This window comes from Quercus lobata, chromosome 11, assembly GCF_001633185.2.
Source record: "Quercus lobata isolate SW786 chromosome 11, ValleyOak3.0 Primary Assembly, whole genome shotgun sequence".
NCBI classification, from domain to species: Eukaryota; Viridiplantae; Streptophyta; class Magnoliopsida; order Fagales; family Fagaceae; genus Quercus; species Quercus lobata.
This window is the reverse complement of record NC_044914.1, coordinates 29846996-29866582: the sequence shown is the minus strand read 5'-3', so window position 1 is coordinate 29866582 and position 19587 is coordinate 29846996. Positions and strand designations below refer to the sequence as shown.

Sequence of the window (19587 nt, the reverse complement as noted above, 5' to 3'; positions counted from 1 at the left end):
AGTTATATGTATGTATGTGTTTGTGCATGTTTATGAAAATTTGTATAAGCTAACAAATTAGTATCATAAGTTGATCTCCTAACAAAAGTTTCTGGCTACGCCCCTAGTGCTATCAAATGTAATATCTTTCTCTATCTCTGGTAAACATATCTTGGAGCCACTTCTTTTTCTTTCTTTTTTTATGTGGTTTTTAAGTGATTGTTTATGTGATGTTGTTGCCATATCGCAGTCTAACCTTTATGAGAGTTGAATTTTGATGTTGTATTAGAGAGTTGGATAGTGATGGGTTATTTTGAAATTTGAATTCATATTAAGGGTTGTAGGTCTAAATTTACCTCTGACAAAGTTCGAAGAGCAATTTTGATAGCAATGATAATTATTGAATGTGAAGAATGTTGTAACTCAATTAGCTGGTGCATTTTGGTGTTTTTAACAAAGACATTTAAATTTAAATTTCCATCCCAAATTATCAAATTAAAAAAATAATAAAATATGGAAAATTACAGGTGCCATGTAATGCATTACTAAGCTAAGGTCAATTTCTATAACATATAAATCCAAGTCTTTAATATTTCGATGCTAAAACTAATGTAAATAAACTACCATCAATGATCTGCTATATAAAACAAACAAATAACTACCATTGATGGTTAAAACTGTACCAATGAACTTGCAATGAATTAAACTATAATGAAACAAGGACTTGCATCCATTAACGCACTAGGAAAATCATAAACCAAAACAGAGTAGTAAATGAATTAACCTTGGTCACTTATTAATGTTTTCAGGTTTTGCTCGAAGTAAAACTTTAAATATTGTGACTAGTTTTTGGTGAAAATCTAACTTCGTAGATTAGGGTTTAGGGTTTGGAAATGTCTCACTTAAGAGGACATTTTGGGAAATACGTGAGTTAATGATAAGAATAAGAAATCCTGGATAACTAAATTTCTAAATGACTAAGTTGAACTATTGAGCCTCGATTATCAACTATCAATAGTTGTAGTTATTTGGAAAAAATTGTTATTTGTTTTTTGTACTTGATCATTATTTGGATGTATTGGGAGTTTTAGGTTATGTGAAAGTGCCTCTACACCATCTTTGTTATTTGTGAGTGCTCCTATGAGTGAGTTAACATTGTAATATCTCTTTAATATAGTAAATTCATCCCCTTCTACCCATGGATATAGACTATTGCTGAACCAAGTAATAGAAATTTTGTTGAAGTAGATTTTTAAATTTCTTAAAACTTAGTTTAAAATTTCTTTGAAATTTTGGTAATAGAATGTTAATTTGAGTATAATTTTAATTTGTAGGATTTTTACCCAAATTAAATATTAACAATTAACAAGATAATAAATTTTAGTTGAAGTTAATTTTTTTTGCTAAATTAAACTATACTAACAGTTAAAAAAAATTAATTTGAAAACTAATGGAAATGTAGGAATACAAATCATCTATACCACATTTTGTGTTCAACTTTATGTTCCACCAATCACAACTTGTCATGTATTTATTTTTTTCCATTTTAAACTTTGGTTATTTTATAAGGAAATTTAAACAAATACATGGCAAGTTGTGATTGGTGGGACATAAAATGTGCACATTACATGAACCAAGGCACGTGAGAATGCTGACGTGATTGGATCTAGACCCTACACGTGGAATAGATGTGAGCAAAGGAAGGGAAATGTTGGCTGAAGAAGAGTATCTTTGGCTTGTGTCAATGGCTTGACCACCTTGGGGAAGAGTGAGATTTGCACCTGAACATGTGAATGCGTGTTCATGGCCTCAAAACAAGAAAACATAAAACAAACCCTAATTTAAACATGTGAAAAAGCAAACAAATAACAAGCATGTGAAACAGAATATTAAATCCACAAATATATGAAAAAAGATCTAAGACAGAAGTATTGCATGTGAAATTAGAAACGAAATCAGAAAAATTAGGGTTTCTAGGCAGGATCATGCGCATGCATGAACAAGCCCACGTGCGAATAATCAAGCATGCGTATGCAGCCAAAATTATGCGCACATGGGTTTCAGCCTAGAAAGCCTAGCAACACATAAACTAAATCAGAGCTTCAAAACGATAAACCTAACATCCTAACATGCTTCTAATATAAATCTAAACAACCTAAATTAAAACAAATATATCAAAGATAAAAAATAAAATAAAATCTACTCCTAAACATGCATTGGATCTAACAACAAACAAGAACAACACTTAACACATCAAAACATATTCATTAATGGACAAAACTTAGGTATAATACCTTAGGTGCTGTTCCTTAGGTTCCCATTTTAAGATTCAGCCATGTGGCTACTTAATTAGAAAATACGCTTCCTTCCTATGAGAAAAAATTCATATGGCAGAATGTTAAAAAAGGAACCTAAGGAACAACACCTAAGTATTATACCTAAGTCTTGCTGTTCATCAATATATCAAATCATTCAACTCTCCAATAAAAACATGAAAAGACACAACAAAACAAAATTAAACAAAGTAAAACATATTTCTAAGCATGCAGAACAAATAAATCAAATAAAAACAATAAGAACACAAGTTATAAAAGATCCAAATCAAGGAAAAGCCAAAGACTCACTTTGCTATGGAACACAAACTTGATTGATGTTTAACCGACCTCTCAGTGCCTACACAACAAGATCAAATGGCAATCAAAGGAATCAGATTATTTCAACAGTTCATAAGTGATCAAAAATTTAAAAAAAAAAAAAAATTGAAAATATTGTTTTGAAAAGGTTTTGAAAGGATTTAGAAAGTAGTTTCGGCCTTAAGACTACTAAAAAGAGGTTTTTAAGAACCAAAAAACGTTCATGGTGGCTGTGTGTGCAAAAAATTAGAGTTAGAAAAGTGTTTTGGGAAGTTTAAGTGAAAAATCAACTCTCTCTTGCTAGGGTTTGAGTTTGGGGGCATAAGGATATATTTATAGGTTTAAACTAGGGTTTTCAGGCTTATTTTTAGGGTTTTGGACATTCCAAAGGGTTTAGGGGCCGGGCCCCATCAAAGAGAGAAGCTTTCAGCCCTAAAACATGAATTTTTGGACCTCTGGAAAGCAGCCTGTGTACGTAGGTTTGGGGCTGTGTATGCATGCATACTCCCCGCGCACATGCATCCCCAGAAACCCTAATTTTGACAGCTCTAATGGCTTAACTTCAAATGGCCATAACTCACTCAATATTAATCAAAATTAGGAAAAATATATATTCAAATTGAAGCTTAGGATGTCTAATTTCCAATGAAATAAACCTCACTCAAAAATTCTTTATGGATCAAAAGTTATGGCCAAAACAGTGAATAAAGGTCATTTTTCAGCATCGTTTTCAGAGTGATTTGAGCACTTTTGAGTTGTGATTACTTCCAAACTATCAAAACAATCTCAATTACCTTTCATAGACATGTCAAGCTCATCATTGGGACCAGGGACTAAAGTTTATTAATCGGGTACAAAATGAGGTGTCTACAACACCTCCACAACCTGAAGGATCTCAAGCATCTCCCTACCTAGCTAGGGAGGATGTTGCAGCTTTTTTACTTGAGGCTAGAAAGGCGGAGAGTTCTACTTACATTGACACGAGACCTCCTTATCCTGAGGAGATGGCTAGGAAACCCTATCCCACTAACTACACACATCCTATCTTTCCTAAGTATAATGGTATGATTAGGAATGCTAGAGAGCATATTAGGAGGTATGTGGATGCTTTGACAGCTCACTTTCATGACCATGAGTTGAGACTTAGGGAGTTTTCCAACTCCCTAGAAGGTCAAGCCTTTACTTGGTATACTAGCCTTTTGCTAAGATCAGTTTTAAGCTGGAATGATATGGCTACCTAGTTCATGAAGAAGTTCTTTGCTTTAGATGAAAAGCTTTCTCTATCAATTCTATAACAAGAAAGGTAGAGGATATCTGGGGGGTTACTGGACTACATCTGTGCTATGATCCTTTGCTATAGCAAGAAAGGTAGAGGATCCTTTGCTATGATCCCAAAAAGAAGCAAAGATTGGTGGATATTTGTGTTGCTGGTATGTTGTATGAGTACCACCCTTATTTGGAGAACTTGTAGATAACAAGTTTCATAAGGCTAGTGGAAGCATCCAGGAGAACAAGCATGTCAGTGAGAAAGCCTTTCAAGAGCTCAACTACACAAGCCACGAGTGCTCCTAAACAATCTTGGAAGCGAGAGAGCAAAAAGATAGAAATAACTGTGGTATATGAGACAAAGAAGGTTACTAAAGGCAGGAAAAGGGAAATAAGTGGTATTCCTCCCCCTTTTTCTATCTCAACAGAAGAGCTGTACAGCATCCTAGAAGCTTGGGTGAAGGATGGTGTGATGGTCTTGCCCGAGTGCAAATGAGAGCCAACAGAGGAGGAAAAGCGAGGTGCACTTTATTGTAGGTATCATAGAAGGAATGACCACGATACCATGGATTACTACACTTTGTGAAACATCTTTCATGAAAAGGTGGTCAAAGGTGATTGGTCATCAAGAATAGGAAGTGTACAGACCGAAGGATACACAGACCCAAGGTAGTAATGACCTTTTTCATAGGCTATGAGAGCCCTATGGAAGATGAGGCTCGGAACATGGTTAATTGTAGTGTTGCACCCCTGCCATTGCTATGGGCGCAATGGTTATCTCCTAAGAAAGGAGAGTATGCCTTAGCTGAGTGGACTAAGGCGGAGAAAAGATGGAGTCGCCACCTAGAATAGGCTTAGGGACTATTTACTTAGTATCGTTATGTGGAAGGACTAATCTTACTACCAAAATATGTGTTCAGAGTTTAGGTACGATTTTGGGAAGGTGTTAGGAACCCAAAATCACCCGACTTGTGGGTCGGCTTCCACTTATTGTGTCTTACATCTTAATCTCATTAAAAGCTTATTTAACATTGCATTCTACACACACACACACACACACACACACACACACACACACACATACATCTAACAATTAACATGACATCAATCATTCCAAAACCCTAACATATATATATCATGTCATCATATCATCATAAAACCCTAGCATGTTCCTATCTCATTACATCCAAGACAACAAGTAAATCATGGAAGAAACAGAGGCATGACAAGATCAAATAAACATGTGATAGATATCCCTACATATCATTCAATCAGGGATATTCATATCCATCACCAAAGCACAAGATAAATGCATGTTCATATGAATGCATACCTTACCTCACTTACATTACTACATCTCATCACCTATGCATCAATGCATGGACATTTGAATGCATGTTCATGGCAAAAAAAAGAAAAAAAAATCATTAAAGAGAAACCCTAATCTAGCATGTTAAAGACAAACAAACAATCAAACAGAGAAACAAAGACTCAAAAACATAAAAGATGGTCAAAACAGAGGCATATTATGTAAAAGAAATAAAGAAACAAAAGTAGAAAAACTAAGATTAGGGTTTTTGGGCACGAGTATGCGTGTGCATACATAGGCCTGCGTATGTAGCCTAGTTATATGCGTATTCATACTTCGAAGTTGCGTACACATGCAAAAAGCATGCGCACATAGACACACCTTAAAACCCTAACCTAGAAACAAAAATGCAGAAAACAGAGCAAAAACAAAACTAAAGAAACTAACAACCTAACATGCTTTAAAACTAGGAAACTATGTAAACATGTACTAAACAAGCATATTATAACCAAAATAAACAAAAGAAACAAGGAAATGAAGATCAAAACAAATCAAAGAAAAGAAAAAGAGACTTAGAACATTACCTCAAAACAAAAGCTCCTAAACTTGATTTTGACCGTTCCCCTCAGTTAAATCTATTCACAATCAAATATTAGAGTGATTATTAATCTTAAAACTCAAAGATCAAGGCCAAAAAATTCCCCAATCATAAAATATTGACCTGAGGATGTTTTGTGAAAAACTTCCTCTTTGATTCACTATTTCTAGTGAATCTTGTGTTTTCCCTTCGGATTTTTTATGTCCTCTTGAAATATATCATGTAAGGCTTTATATAGTTGAAAAATGGGGGTTTGGAATGACTCCCAGACGTTGTGGGATTCATTCCAAATCTCAACTTTAATGAAAAAAAAACTTGCATTTCATAGCTTTTGGAACCCTAGCTACGTACATGGGTCTATGTGTGTATACGCATATATCAAGCTTGAATATGCATATGTGTGTATACATACAAAGCTCTAGGGTTTCTGTAGTCTTTTTTTCCAAAAATAGCTTTATTTTATTCATAAAAGAGTTATATTTTCTATAAAAACCTTCCTCAAGTCAATTTATAATCTAATCGGACCTAAAACTAACCTTGGGCTTTAGAATTTTACCGTTATTGGGGAATGGGGGCCCAGGTTGTAAGGGGTACAAAATGCGATGTCTACAGTTGCAAGATGAAGAAATGACATTGAGAATCCAACAGGATAATAAAGTTCCTTCCTTTCTTAAGAGAATAGGTCTTAGGCCATCAATTAGAAGGGAGGTAGCACAGGCCTTGACTTGAGTGGTGGAAAGAAGCCAGGGGTTGACTGCTTCCAAGGGAATCTTATTGCAGGTAACATATCAAGAAATCAGGGAATCGATGACCTTCTCTACTAAGAACTTAGCCAACCAAGCAGTTGATGGCGAAAGGCCATTGTATGTCATCACTTTCTTGGGAGCCTCTTAAATCAAGAGGACCTTAGTGGATACTGGTGCTTCCACCAATATCGTGCACCTTCTAACTTTGGATGCCTTATGTATCTTGCATAAAAGAATCATTCAAGAACCACTTCAAGTGGCAGGGATAGGGGCTTTGCAGTAATGCACTTTGGGACATGTGTCTTTAGATTTGAGGGTAGGACCCATTAGGGCACGTACTCTCATGCATGTAATGGATGGTGATACTTTGGGCCTTCCTTGGCTCAAAGTGCACAAAGCTACTGCTTTTACATATCACCAATTTGTAAAGGTTATTTGGAGAGGCAAACTTATGATCATTGAGGCTACCAATATGCCTGATGACAGAGCAGAACTCCACTATGCAAAGGCAGTTTTGTATCAGGAGTTTGAGCCTAAAAGAGAAAACAAGATTCTTCCTTTCAATGCCATTATCTTAGAAAGGGAGGAAGAAGATGATAGAGAAGTTGTAAAGCCCGAGAGACCTCCTAAGATAAGGAGGATCACCAAGCCTGATGGCAAGGTGGTATATAGTTCAAATGGTCAAAGGAAAGGGGTCAGGAGAATGGTGGGCCTAAGCCCTTTAGCCTTACTCGACAGCCAGAATTGGAGCATGTGGTTGAAGAATCTTTAAGAGAAGCCCTGATTGTTTGAACGACATTGTCAAGAACATCTAACTAGTGACATACAAGCTTAATGTTGGTCCCAAGGCCAAGCCTATGAAGCAGCTAGCTAGGAAGTACTGCTTGGATGTTGAAGAAAAGATCAAGGTTGAGGTGGACAAGCTCTTGAAAGCAAGGTTCATAGAGGAGATCAAGTTTCCAAAATGGTTAGTTGACATAGTTCCTGTGAAGAAGAAAGGCAGGTAGAAAAGGATATGTGTGAACTTTAGAGATCTTAACAAAGCCTGTCTTAAAAATGAATTCCCACTGCCCAACATTGACATTCTAGTGGATACAACTACTAGTCATGAACTCTTCTCCTTTATGGATGGTTATAGCGGTTACAACCAAATCTTCATGGAGCCAGCAGATGCTCAAAAGACCGCCTTTTGGACATCCTTTGGGAATTATTACTACAATATAATGTCTTTTGGGTTAAAGAACGCTGGTACTACCTATTAGAGAACCATGACCTTGATTTTTGCTAACATGTTACACAAGCAAGTGGAGGATTATGTCAATGATCTGGTGGTAAAAGCAAAGAACCTAGTTGATCATTTATTGCACCTAAGACAAGTTTTCGAAAGATGCAGGGAGTATAACCTGAGGATGAATCCTTTGAAGTGTGCCTTTGGGGTGTCCGAAAGATGCAGGGAGTATAACCTGAGGATGAATCCTTTGAAGTGTGCCTTTGGGGTGTCCTCAGGGAAGTTCCTAGGGTTCCTTGTCCACCAAAGAGAGATTAATTTAAATCTCACTAAAGCTAAGGCAATAGCTACACTCACCCAGCTAGCAACTTTGAAGGAGTTAAGGAGCTTCATGGGAAAAATGTCCTACCTGAGAAGTTTTATTCCATGGTTGGTTGAAATCTTAAAGCCTTTGGTTGAACAAAACAAGAAAGGGATCGCTTTTGTGTGGTGTGATTAATGTGAGAGGGCATTTAAGAAAATACAATCTATTCTGCCAGATTCTCATATCATGGTTGCTCTATCACCTGACAAGCCTCTTTTGTTATACATAGCCATCCTAATGTCATGCTATGATATCAAGTGCATAAGACTATCTACTATTAAGGGCCAAGTAGTGGCTGATTTGCTAGCCAACTTCCTAGGGACAAGTGATTTCTCACTTCCCCAACGGGAAGTTTTGGCGATAGAGGAGCAAGAATGATCTATGCACTTCAATGACTTATCTTCATTCCAAGGAGGGGGAATAGGAGTGGTGTTGAAGTCACTAGGGGAAGAACACATGTTTGCCAACAAGCTACCTTTCCCCTGTTCAAACAATGAAGTCCAAGTAGTGGGATTGGAGGTTGCCAAGAGACTTGGCATAAAAAAGTTAAAAGTATTTGGGGATTCCGAGTTAGTCATTAAGTAGATTGATGAAACTATGGGGTGAAGAATCCTAGCTTGGCCACCTACAAGGCCACAACACAGGAACTAATGAAACACTTCACCTCCATAGAATGCAAAGTGATTAACTGGAATAAGAACAAGTTGGCTAATTCACTGGCCACCCTAGCCACCAAGTCTGTGTTGAAGAAAGAGAAGATGACACTTTGGGTGAAGAAATAGCTCAGCCTGATCAAAGGCAGGTTTTGCCTCCTAGAAGATTGGCGAGAGCCCTTACTAAAGGCAATGATCCAAGGTAGGGACATTGAGTCAAGTTTGCCATCAAATGTGAATGACTTCCTCAAGATCAATTGGGACTTGTTTTTCAGAGGAGCAGAAGGGTTGCTAATGAAGTGTGTCTTAAGGCAAGAAGGATTAACATAACTACATAGGTTACACCACAATATTTGTGGGGTAAACCTAGATGTCAGCCTATACAGAAGATTGTAGAGGCTAGGGGTCTTTTGGTTAGAGATGACTAATGATGTCAAGGAAGAGGAAAGAGACTATTAAACCCCCAGATCAAGCAGAAGTGTTAAATGGCGAAGTACAAGAAGAAGATTGGTAGAATCTGTACTTGAGGTACCTTTTAAAAGGTGTACTGCTTGCTGATTGGTTGAAAAAGAAAAGGCTAAAGAAATATGCAACAAGATTCAAGGTGGTGGATGGGAAGTTGTTCAAGAGAAGCTTCCAAGGGAAATGGTTACTGTTCATTTCCAACATGGAGATAAAGGTGTTGGAAAAACCATGGTTTGTATCACATAAAAATCATATGCAGCAGAAAATTAACGGATCTTCTTCATTCGCAATTGATAACATGTACTATTTAAATTTCAGAATTTAAGAATAAGAGAGGATTCCTTGGTGTAGTGAAATTCAAAACCAAAAATTAGAAGTACTTTAGAACACTTTTAATCTTCACTCTTATTCCTTTTATACTCAAGAAGTGTGGTCTCTCAATCAGTTTATATGTATGTGTTCAAGGGAGAATAAGAGAGTGGCCCACACTCACATACACACCATTTCATTCAATATAAAATTTTGTATGTTTCTCTCCTTATATATAACTAATTATCTAATTGGGCTAGCCTTTTAGGCCATTTCAATTGGGCTTTACTATATGGCTTGGAGTGGGACCAAAAGGGACAAATAAGACTCTAGCTCTAATGGGTTTTGGGCCTTTCTGTCAACTCTTAACAAGCTCAAAATTACTATTAATTATATTTAATATCACTATATAAATATAATTGCACTCTAGGCTCTATTAATAAATTATATTCCAAGACTTTATTATACATTCAACCCCTTCATAAAATTATTTGTAGTTATACAAAGTCAAGAATGCTGACTGTCACTTTGAAGATTACTACATCTTAATCCTTGAGTATCCGGTTTAATTCTTTAAGTTATTTATCATATATTTATGAAATCCAATTTCATAAATATATACTATAGTAACTTCTTACTAAAATGGTTAGACCTAACACTCTGAATAACCAAACCCATTAAACTTATCTCAAGGGAATATTTTATATCTCCATTAAGAGATTATGAATTCCATCATGAGAATATGTGTTTGTTCAACATTAAATGTGGCTGCCCAACATACTGAGATTTTGATCGTAACTTTAGATCTCACCCTTGATATATCAAAGCAACCTACACTTCATAATCAAGTTCATTATTCTCTCAGGATTAAGAGTTCGTGTAAATAGAAGTCATGAAATTTATTATTCATTTGATAATCGTTAGTAGAATAATAAATCTCACAGTGATCCAGTTCAATATGTCTTAATACTTAAAACATATCAACTAGAAGTCTCCACTTTCATGACCAAGACAAATCATCTTAGTTGATATGTTATAGTCTTCACAGATGAAATGCCCAATTTCATCACTGACTACGAACTAAAATTCTTAGTTTATAAAGAACTTGTGATTTATATCTTTTGTGAATAAATCACATACTATGTATCTCATGGACTATATGATAATGTCCAAATATTCATGTTGCCATTATTTTAGATAATAATAAAACAAGTTTATTAATCACAACATAATGTCATACAATAGGATTTAAATGGCACATATCCTAACAAAAGGGTATTCTTTTGGATTTGCATGAGGGGGAGCTAGTAGGACACCCTTGTTGCAGAGAGTTATGGCAAATGGCTTTGCACCATGGATACTACTAGTCTACCATGCAAAGAGATACTTAGGATTTCACTAAGAAGTGTCAAGAATGTTATAGGCGAGGAGATGAGATACATATTAGCCACGAAAGCCTCTACCTAACTATGGCTCCATATCCTTTCCACAACTGGGGGCTGGATTTCATAGGTCCCAAAATCCCCCTTCTGAAGGATGCATATGGATCTTAGTAGCCACTGAGCTATTTACCAAGTGGGTGGAAGCTGTGGCCATAAAGAAAGCAATGGGAAGCTTAGTGGCTAAACTTCTAAGGGAAAATATAATATGTCGTTTTGGGGTACTAAATAGATTCATTTCTAATAATGGCACACCATTCTTAAACAAGGATGTGCGTTGTTTAACATAATGGTATTCCATAACTCACATGACATCAACACCTTATTATCCCAAAGGAAATGGCAGGCTGAGGCCTTCAACAAAAAGTTGCTAAAGATATTGGGAAAGATGACTAAGGAGAATGGAAAATGATGGAGAGAGGAACTTCCTACAGCTTAGTGGGCTCACAAAACAACCAAGTCACAAGTTACAGGAGCCTCACCCTTTTCCTTAGTTTATGGCATGTAAGTTGTCATCCCAATAGATTTTGTGAGGCCAGTAGTGAAATTAGCAAAGATAGCAGGATACCTAGAGAAGCCATCTTAGAGATTGTTAAAGAAAAGCATGACAACGCTACCTTTCATAACTACCTTTACTAGGCAAATATGAAGGTGAGGCATGAAGGCCAAGTTAAAGAAAGAAAGTTTCAAGTGGGAGAACTTGTTTGGAAAACAACCCCCTGAGTATGAGATGTGACTGGAACCATCACACACAAGTTTTCATCAAAATGGGAAGGACTTTACATTGTTGAAGAAGCATACCAAATAGGACATTATTGGTTGAAAGATCAGGTAGGTACAAAAACATATAGCCCCATTAGCGGAGCTCACCTTAAGAAGTACTATGTTAAATTTTTAACCTAATACTTTCTATTCCACATTATTTATACTACTATAAATAAAACCTTTTCCATTTAGTTACTTCGTCTTTCACTATTCATGATATGCATGCAATGTTCAATATCCTAACTGAATAAAAACATAATAGAGTTCATAATAGTTGGGTCTCCTATGACCATAAAATATTACAAACTTGAAAATTAAATAATGTCTGTAAGAGCACTAATATTCTCAAGAGAAAAATCCGGATGGCTCAGAGCACCTAACTTGCCTTCCAACTTTTCAATTTCCTTGTCCAAAAAACTTTGTTTTGCTACAACACCTTCTAGCTGAGTCTAAAAGGCAGAACTAGCTTCCTGCTTGGATGACAAATCCTCTTGCAGCTTGGCTATGGATTCCTAGAATTGGGTGAATAAAGTGTTGTGCGCCTCTATGGCCAACTTTTGTCTCCTTTGCTTTGTTGATACAAGAGGTTCTTTTAGCTCCCAATTGTTGAAGCGAGGACAAAGAAGAATTGGGTGAAGGTGTTACCTTCTTTATGGCCAACTTTTGTCAATTTGCTTTGTTGATACAAGAGGTTCTTTTAGCTCCCAATTGTTGAAGCGAGGACAAAGAAGCATAAACAAAAGGCCCTACCTTCTTTAGGTCCTTCAATACGATGACATGGCTCTTTAGCCACTTGACATTGAAACCCATGCTTTTAGCATCACCTAGTGTGGAAAGGAATTCATCAAATGAAAGAGTCAGACTATCCTCTTCACCATTATACTGTAGTTGGAATACTACAAACCCAATTTGCTCTAATATAAAGCTCCTAAAAGGTAGTATCTAGTTGTTAGTATCTTCCATCATCTCAGGATACTTTGAAAGTAGTTTGGAACACACTACTTTCAAAGGGGAAGAAAGCAATAAGAACAATAGATTGAGGTCTGCCTAGGTTCTTTTACTTTCTCGATCTTTGGAAGTTACTTTTGTAAAATCCTTTTTTTCTTAGGGATTGTTGGTGTACACCCAATTAGAATCCCCCTTTCAGCATCAGATCTTGTTTCCTCCTCAAAAACCATTTCCTGTACAAAGGCATGTTGTGCGAAAGGAGTGGCTTTTGCTTTGGTTTGAGTTTGAGGAACAACTTCTTTAACTTGTCAAAGGTCAAAAGAGAAAGAAGAAAAGAAAGCCACATACGCCATTGATCAAGAAAAACTTTACAAAAAAATAAGATAACGAAGGAAAGTACATACTCTTGGTTTCTTTATAGCAGGAACCTTGACGTTCTTCCCTTTTCTTTTGCTAGCTGAAGATTTGGCTTTGGTAGAGAGTTTCAAAGTCAAATCACCTTTGAAGATAGGTGGAATGTCCACACGTTGAGACTCACTCTCTCCAAAATTCTTGACACGCTTCCTAATACTAGACCATCATGCTTTAAACCTTGGTGAAGGTAATCCAACTCTAGATGGGGAGGCAAGAGGAACTTCGGAACCAGGCACCAACACCTTAATGAGATTCCTACTCTTGAAAGCTAATGATGCCACTATAGCAGGTAGGGCTAGAGTGGAGAAATGCTCCAGTACACTTTGGTCAAAACCAAATTGGTGAGCAAATCTCTAAGGTTGTAGGCTTGGGTTTCAAAGTCATCCTGAAAATGTGCCTAAAGAAGCAATGAGCATCTCTATAACAAGAAATAGTTTCATTTTTCAAGGAATGGAATAAAGATGGAAGTCCACTCTCGAGGGGGGAATAAGGTCTAGCTGTCCAATCAGTAGGGCCATCCAACACCTTGCAAAGGAAGCTATTGGAAGATACCACAAACTTATTCCAACCCCATGATTGTGGTAATCCTAGAGATGATGGCAAACTGGTCTTTAAGGAACTTAAAATTTTGGGGACAAGAGCATAATTTTTAAAGTGTTCACCCAGCTAGATTTGTAAGGATGCTACATGCACAAATGTTTCTACTTGGAATCTACCCTAAGAGTGTTGTAGGTCAAGGGTGAAACAATCTAAATAAGAATATAGAGTTCCTAAGAAATAAGGGGCAAAGGGGAAAGAATATCCTTTGGCCAACTTGACAATTATAGGGAAATGTCTACCTAGGATCTTTTCATGGGGATATCCTTCAAATAAATGATGGGATAGTAAGAAATTAACAAAAGCCTCGAGTTCATAAGGGCTAGAATTACCTTCTCTCACAACGAAGTTTGTGCCCTTCTTTAAAGAATCTGAGTTGGCTTCTTCATTCACACCATCAGCATACTCCCTCTAGAAGTATCTAATCCATCCCCAAAAGTTGGCCTTGGAACTTTTGTCACCACCAACACTAGTGTTTTCTGGCATTTCCTCACTAGGGGCTTTCCTTTTCCTCGCTGCCTTTAGAACTAGTTTCTTCAAAGTTTTCTTTACTACAACTTCAAGGAACTTTACAGCTTTGGCCTCATCAGGAGATAAGGAAATGTTAGCTACCACTCCATCACCAAATAGGGGGAGTCTTAATATCTCATAAACATCCTCAAGAGAGAGAGATTCTTGACACCCTATAAAGAAAGTGTGGGTAGTAGAATTCCATCGGTACAAAAGAGAGAGAGAGAGATGAGGCATTCACTATCCTTGCTAATGTCCAAGCCAGAAAACACCAATATAGTGTGCACTATCTATAAGATATCCATGAAAGGAGGGTGTGTTATCACTCTTAAACACCAACTTCTCCAGCCTTTGGAAACAGAGGTGTGAAATATCCTTTGTAAGTGCCAAGCCGAGGGATGTGCTTCAACTCCAAATCCATAGTTAGAAGACCATCAGGCTCTCCACATGCTATGTGGGGAGGATCTGTGGAGTAAGGAACAGACTTCCAATCAAAACTCTTATCGAACAACAGCCTATTGGTTTTGGGGGTTGAAGGTTTTGTGGCCTCTGAAGAACTGGATCTCAAATTGCTTTTGACACCCATGAGTTTTGTGCTTGTGAAAAATTCTAAGATTTGGGTTCGAAAAAGAAGAAGATAAGAAGAAAATGAGAAAAAAAGGGAGAGGAAAGCAGTTTCTTTCCTTTTATACCTTGGCCAATTATTCTTTTCCTTTTAAAAAGAGCCGTTCAAAGGTGAGACATCTTTTGAAAATTATTGACACGTGTTAGTAGGGGGAAATGTTTGATCCCTGACAAGTCAGTTAACAAAAAAACTGCCATTATAGAAATTGTGAAAAGGCATGACACATCACCAACAGGTTCCATTTTACACCTTTGCTTTGTATTTTGATTAACTGATATGTTTATGTGTTGTTTGTGTGTGCAGAAGCCTCTTTTTCACAAATTTAGTTTTCTTTTAAGTGCATTAACAAAAAGGAGGAACAGAAAAATAAACATATGAATTGTGCAAAGAATTTTTAGAACAAACTATATTGTTTTAATATATATTCAAAAAGGAAAAGGGGGTTGATATTTCCAAGAAGACTCTAATTTAGGGAGAGACTCGGATGCTTACAAGCCTCATTGTCCTTAAGTTACTTGCCTTCAAAATTGCAATCCTCTTCTTTTCATTTTGTAAACATGCCATATTATAGGCCATAGGTTGTAGTTTATTTTGTTTTGTTTGTTTGTTTGTTTTTTTTTTCTTAAAGTGTAGAAAAAGGGGTGATAGGCCATAAAGGCCAAATCAATATTTTGTAGACTCATTTGAAATGAATGGCTGATATTTCCCCAGTTGTATACTCTGTTTTTACATAACTTTTTATATTAATAAACATTATATCTTTGATTCCATAAGAAATAGCATATGGAACATAAATCAAGATAGTAGCCAATTGTGGAATATAGGGTTGGCTTTAAAAATGATGGCCCACAAAAAAGCCTGTAAAGCAAATTGAAAGGGCTTTATATATTAAAGCCCAAACTACTAGCTGTGTATATTTAACTGAGAGTAGGGAAAGGAATTAAACTATATATATATATATATATATATATATATATATATATACTAGTTGCTTACCCATGCGATGCACGGGAATAGCTATAAGATGAGTTTTTTTTTTTTTTTAAAAAAAACCATTATTTTTGAGTTGGAGTGTTAAGCAAAAATACATGAATTTTATTTTATTTTATTTTTATTTTAAAAATGATATTGAAAGAAATAGTAAAAAGGTTTATTAGTTGTACAGAAGAAAGAAATGTTTTATTTATTTGTTTTTTGAAAGAAGAAATAAGATGCAGAATGTTAAGTCTCTAACTTAGTCTGTGTTGTACATATAGGTATATATAGGATATGTTGTAATGTATACACCAAAAGGTAATTATTGAAAAGTCATAATCCTTCAAATTGGATATACCAAAAAAGATCAATAACTAAAATATAAATGGACCTTCTTATATTAGAAGGAAACTCTCACTCCTTTATTGCAATAACATACAAAGCCTAAGAGGCTTGAGAGAGTTGATATTGATTGAGTTCATGTTTCAAATTGCAAAAAATATTTGTAGATTTCATAAAGTTTTTTTGCCCCATGTAAAACATTTGATCATGGAAATTCTCTCCTATCAATTTTGTTAATTAACTCTTTAAACTATAAAACTTATACAACAAATGCAACAGAGATGCATTGGTACGGAAAATTTCTTATAAAAGTATTGTTTATACATAAAAGCTTTCTAATTTTACATGAACTATCATAATTTTAATAATAATTGTATAAAAAAAAAGTGAATATTCTACATTGTATGAATACTATATTCAAAAAATTATATAACATATTCCAAAGGTTGAAAAAGAGCACTTGAGTTAATTATTTCAATGATTGTTTTGGCTTTTTCCATCACACAATAGATAATAATGTGTCACCAAGGACAATAAAAGAGATGAAAAATAAGATTCATGCCTTCACAAAATCATTGCTAATTGATTTAGCAACAAACACAGCAATTCAAAAAAACTCTTCCAAACTATTGCTTTCAAGTCAATAACAATTTGCCAAGGACAATAAAAGAGATGAAAGATAAGATTCATGCCTTTACAAAATCATTGCTAAATGATTTAGCAACAAACATAACAGTTTTAAAGAAGAAACTCTTCCAAATTATTGCATTTAAGTCAAGAACAATTTGTTTGTGAAAGCAAAAAAACATGTACATAACAAATAAAATATTAAATACTTTGCTGCATATGCACATTACACAATAATCAACCATGAATGACTAACCTAACCTATGCACTTTTACTTACTATCTTTCCTTTTGCATATCCATTGTCCAGTTGATATTTGGCCCCAAAAGAAAACACCACCACCAACAAAAAAATAAATCAGCTGCAACTACCCCACATTGTTATAGATTTTTGGCTTCAGTCTTCTTGGAACCAAATCCCTCAGGCATAAGCACCATCAACCAAAGGCTTATTTAACATCAGTTTACTACAGCAGGCCACAACCTAGTTCCAAAGAAAAAAAAACAAATAGCAATCATAAGTACTAAGTACCAATGGTCTATCTTTTACTAAACGCTAACATAGTGATATTTTAAGGAAACATTTAAGCTTACTGAAATATGTAATAACAACTAACTAAAATTAAACCAAAAGAACCAAAGAAAATTGACGGTATAAAGAGTTCTATAGCCTAAAAATTATGGTAGAAAAAAATGATAGTAAACTCTCTACTCTAATGAAAGTAAGATAGAAATATTAAAGATGAAACAAATTAGCCTCTAATGATGAAGAAAATAAAAACATAGGGAAACATAAAGTAAAATTGTATCTAGACACAACTATTCGATGTATCTTACAGCATTAGACTCACATCCATCTGTCAGTTTGATCCAGTAACTCTTCTTGCAAAAAACCAAAGCGTCGTATCTGGTAAAGAACGTTAGAAATCTATGTTTAAACAAAAGGACAGATCACAAAGCATAGCAAAAGAAGAATGCACTATATGAAAGAGAGACTACAAAAAGAAGCTGAAGCAATCGTTGTAAGTGATTCGATCACAAAGCATAGGAAAAAAAAAATCATAACAGTTTTACAGTTTAGTTGAATACAAAATAAGAATTCATTGAATTAAAAAAAAAAATGAAGAAAAAAGCACATTAAAATATGCAATTTAGAGGCAAATCAAAACCAAACAGATCAATGGACAAAGTTTAATTCAAATTATGTGATAAATAGAGGGAAAATCAGGCTATCCTAACCTCTTAGTTTGATGTAGCAACTCTTCTTGCAAAATACCCATGTTGTACCTGTTAGGATTAGTGCCCTTAAATCCTATTGTTTGATGCTATATGTAATATTATGTATAACATGATGTATGACTTAATATTGTAATTAATAATGTTGTTTTATTATTATCTGAAATAATGGTAACATGAATATTCGGACATTATCATATAGTCTATGAGATGCATAGTATGTGGTTTATGTGAAAAGTCACAGAAGATATAAATCACAAGTTCTTTGTAAACTCAGAATATAGTTCGTAGTCAATGATAAAATTGGGCGTTTCATCTGCGAAGACTATAATATATCAACTAAGATAATTTGTCATGATCATGGAAGTGGTGACTTCTAGTTGATATGTTGATATGTTTTAAGAGTTAAGACATATTGAACTAGACCGCTGTGAGATTTATTATTCTCGTAACGACTGTCAATTGAATAATAAATCTCACGACTTATATTTACATGAACTCTTAATCCTGAGAGAATAATGGACCTGATCATAAAGTGTAGGTTGGTTTGATATATCAAGAGTGAGATCTAAAGTAACAGTCAAAATCTCAGTATGTTGGGTAACCACATTTAGTGTTGATAGAACATGTATTCTCAAGATGGAATTCATAGTCTCTTAACGGAGATACAAAATATTCCCTTGAGATAAATTTAATGGGTTTGTTATTCAGAGAGTTAGGCCTAACCACTTTAGTAAGAAATTACTGAAGTATATATTTATGAAATTGGATTTCATAAATATATGGTGAATAACTTAAAAGGATTAAATTGGGTACTCAAGGATTAAGATGTAGTACAAAGTGGTAGTCTACATTTATGACTTTGTATTACTATAAATATTTTATGAAGGGGTTGCCTGTACAATAAAGAAGGGGTTGCATGTATAATAAAGTCTTGGGATATAATTTTTAGATAAGACCTAGAGTGCAACTATATTTATATAGTGGTATTAAATATAGTTAATGGTAACTTTGGACTTGTCAAGAGTTGATAGAAAAGCCCAAGACCCATTGGAGCTAGTGTCTTATTGGTCCCTTTTGGTCCCATTCCAAGTCATATACTAGAGCCCAATTGGAAAGGCTCAAAAGGCTAGCCCAATTAGATAATCACTTATTAAGAGAGAAACATACAGATTTTTAAAACGAACAACTTGCATGAAATGGTGTATGTGAGTGTTGGACACTTTATAATTCTCTCTTGAACAAATTCACATTACTGATTGAGAGACCACACATCTTGGGCGTTGCATGTACAATAAATATTTTATGAAGGGGTTGCATGTATAATAAAGTCTTGGGATATAATTTTTAGATAAGACCTAGAGTGCAACTATATTTATATAGTGGTATTAAATATAGTTAATGGTAACTTTGGACTTGTCAAGAGTTGATAGAAAAGCCCAAGACCCATTGGAGCTAGTGTCTTATTGGTCCCTTTTGGTCCCATTCCAAGTCATATACTAGAGCCCAATTGGAAAGGCTCAAAAGGCTAGCCCAATTAGATAATCACTTATTAAGAGA

The 19587-nt window shown here is 35.2% G+C and overlaps 1 long non-coding RNA gene across 1 annotated transcript; it reads right to left on the bottom strand.

The window, feature by feature from the left end:
* Window positions 1–16901: 16901 nt before the first annotated feature.
* LOC115967358 lies at window positions 16902–17711 on the bottom strand. Its single transcript, XR_004086440.1, has 2 exons — window positions 17629–17711; window positions 16902–17275 (listed from the first exon to the last, which is right to left on the bottom strand). It is a non-coding gene; the product is annotated as an uncharacterized LOC115967358 (long non-coding RNA).
* Between the last annotated feature and the right edge of the window lie 1876 nt (window positions 17712–19587).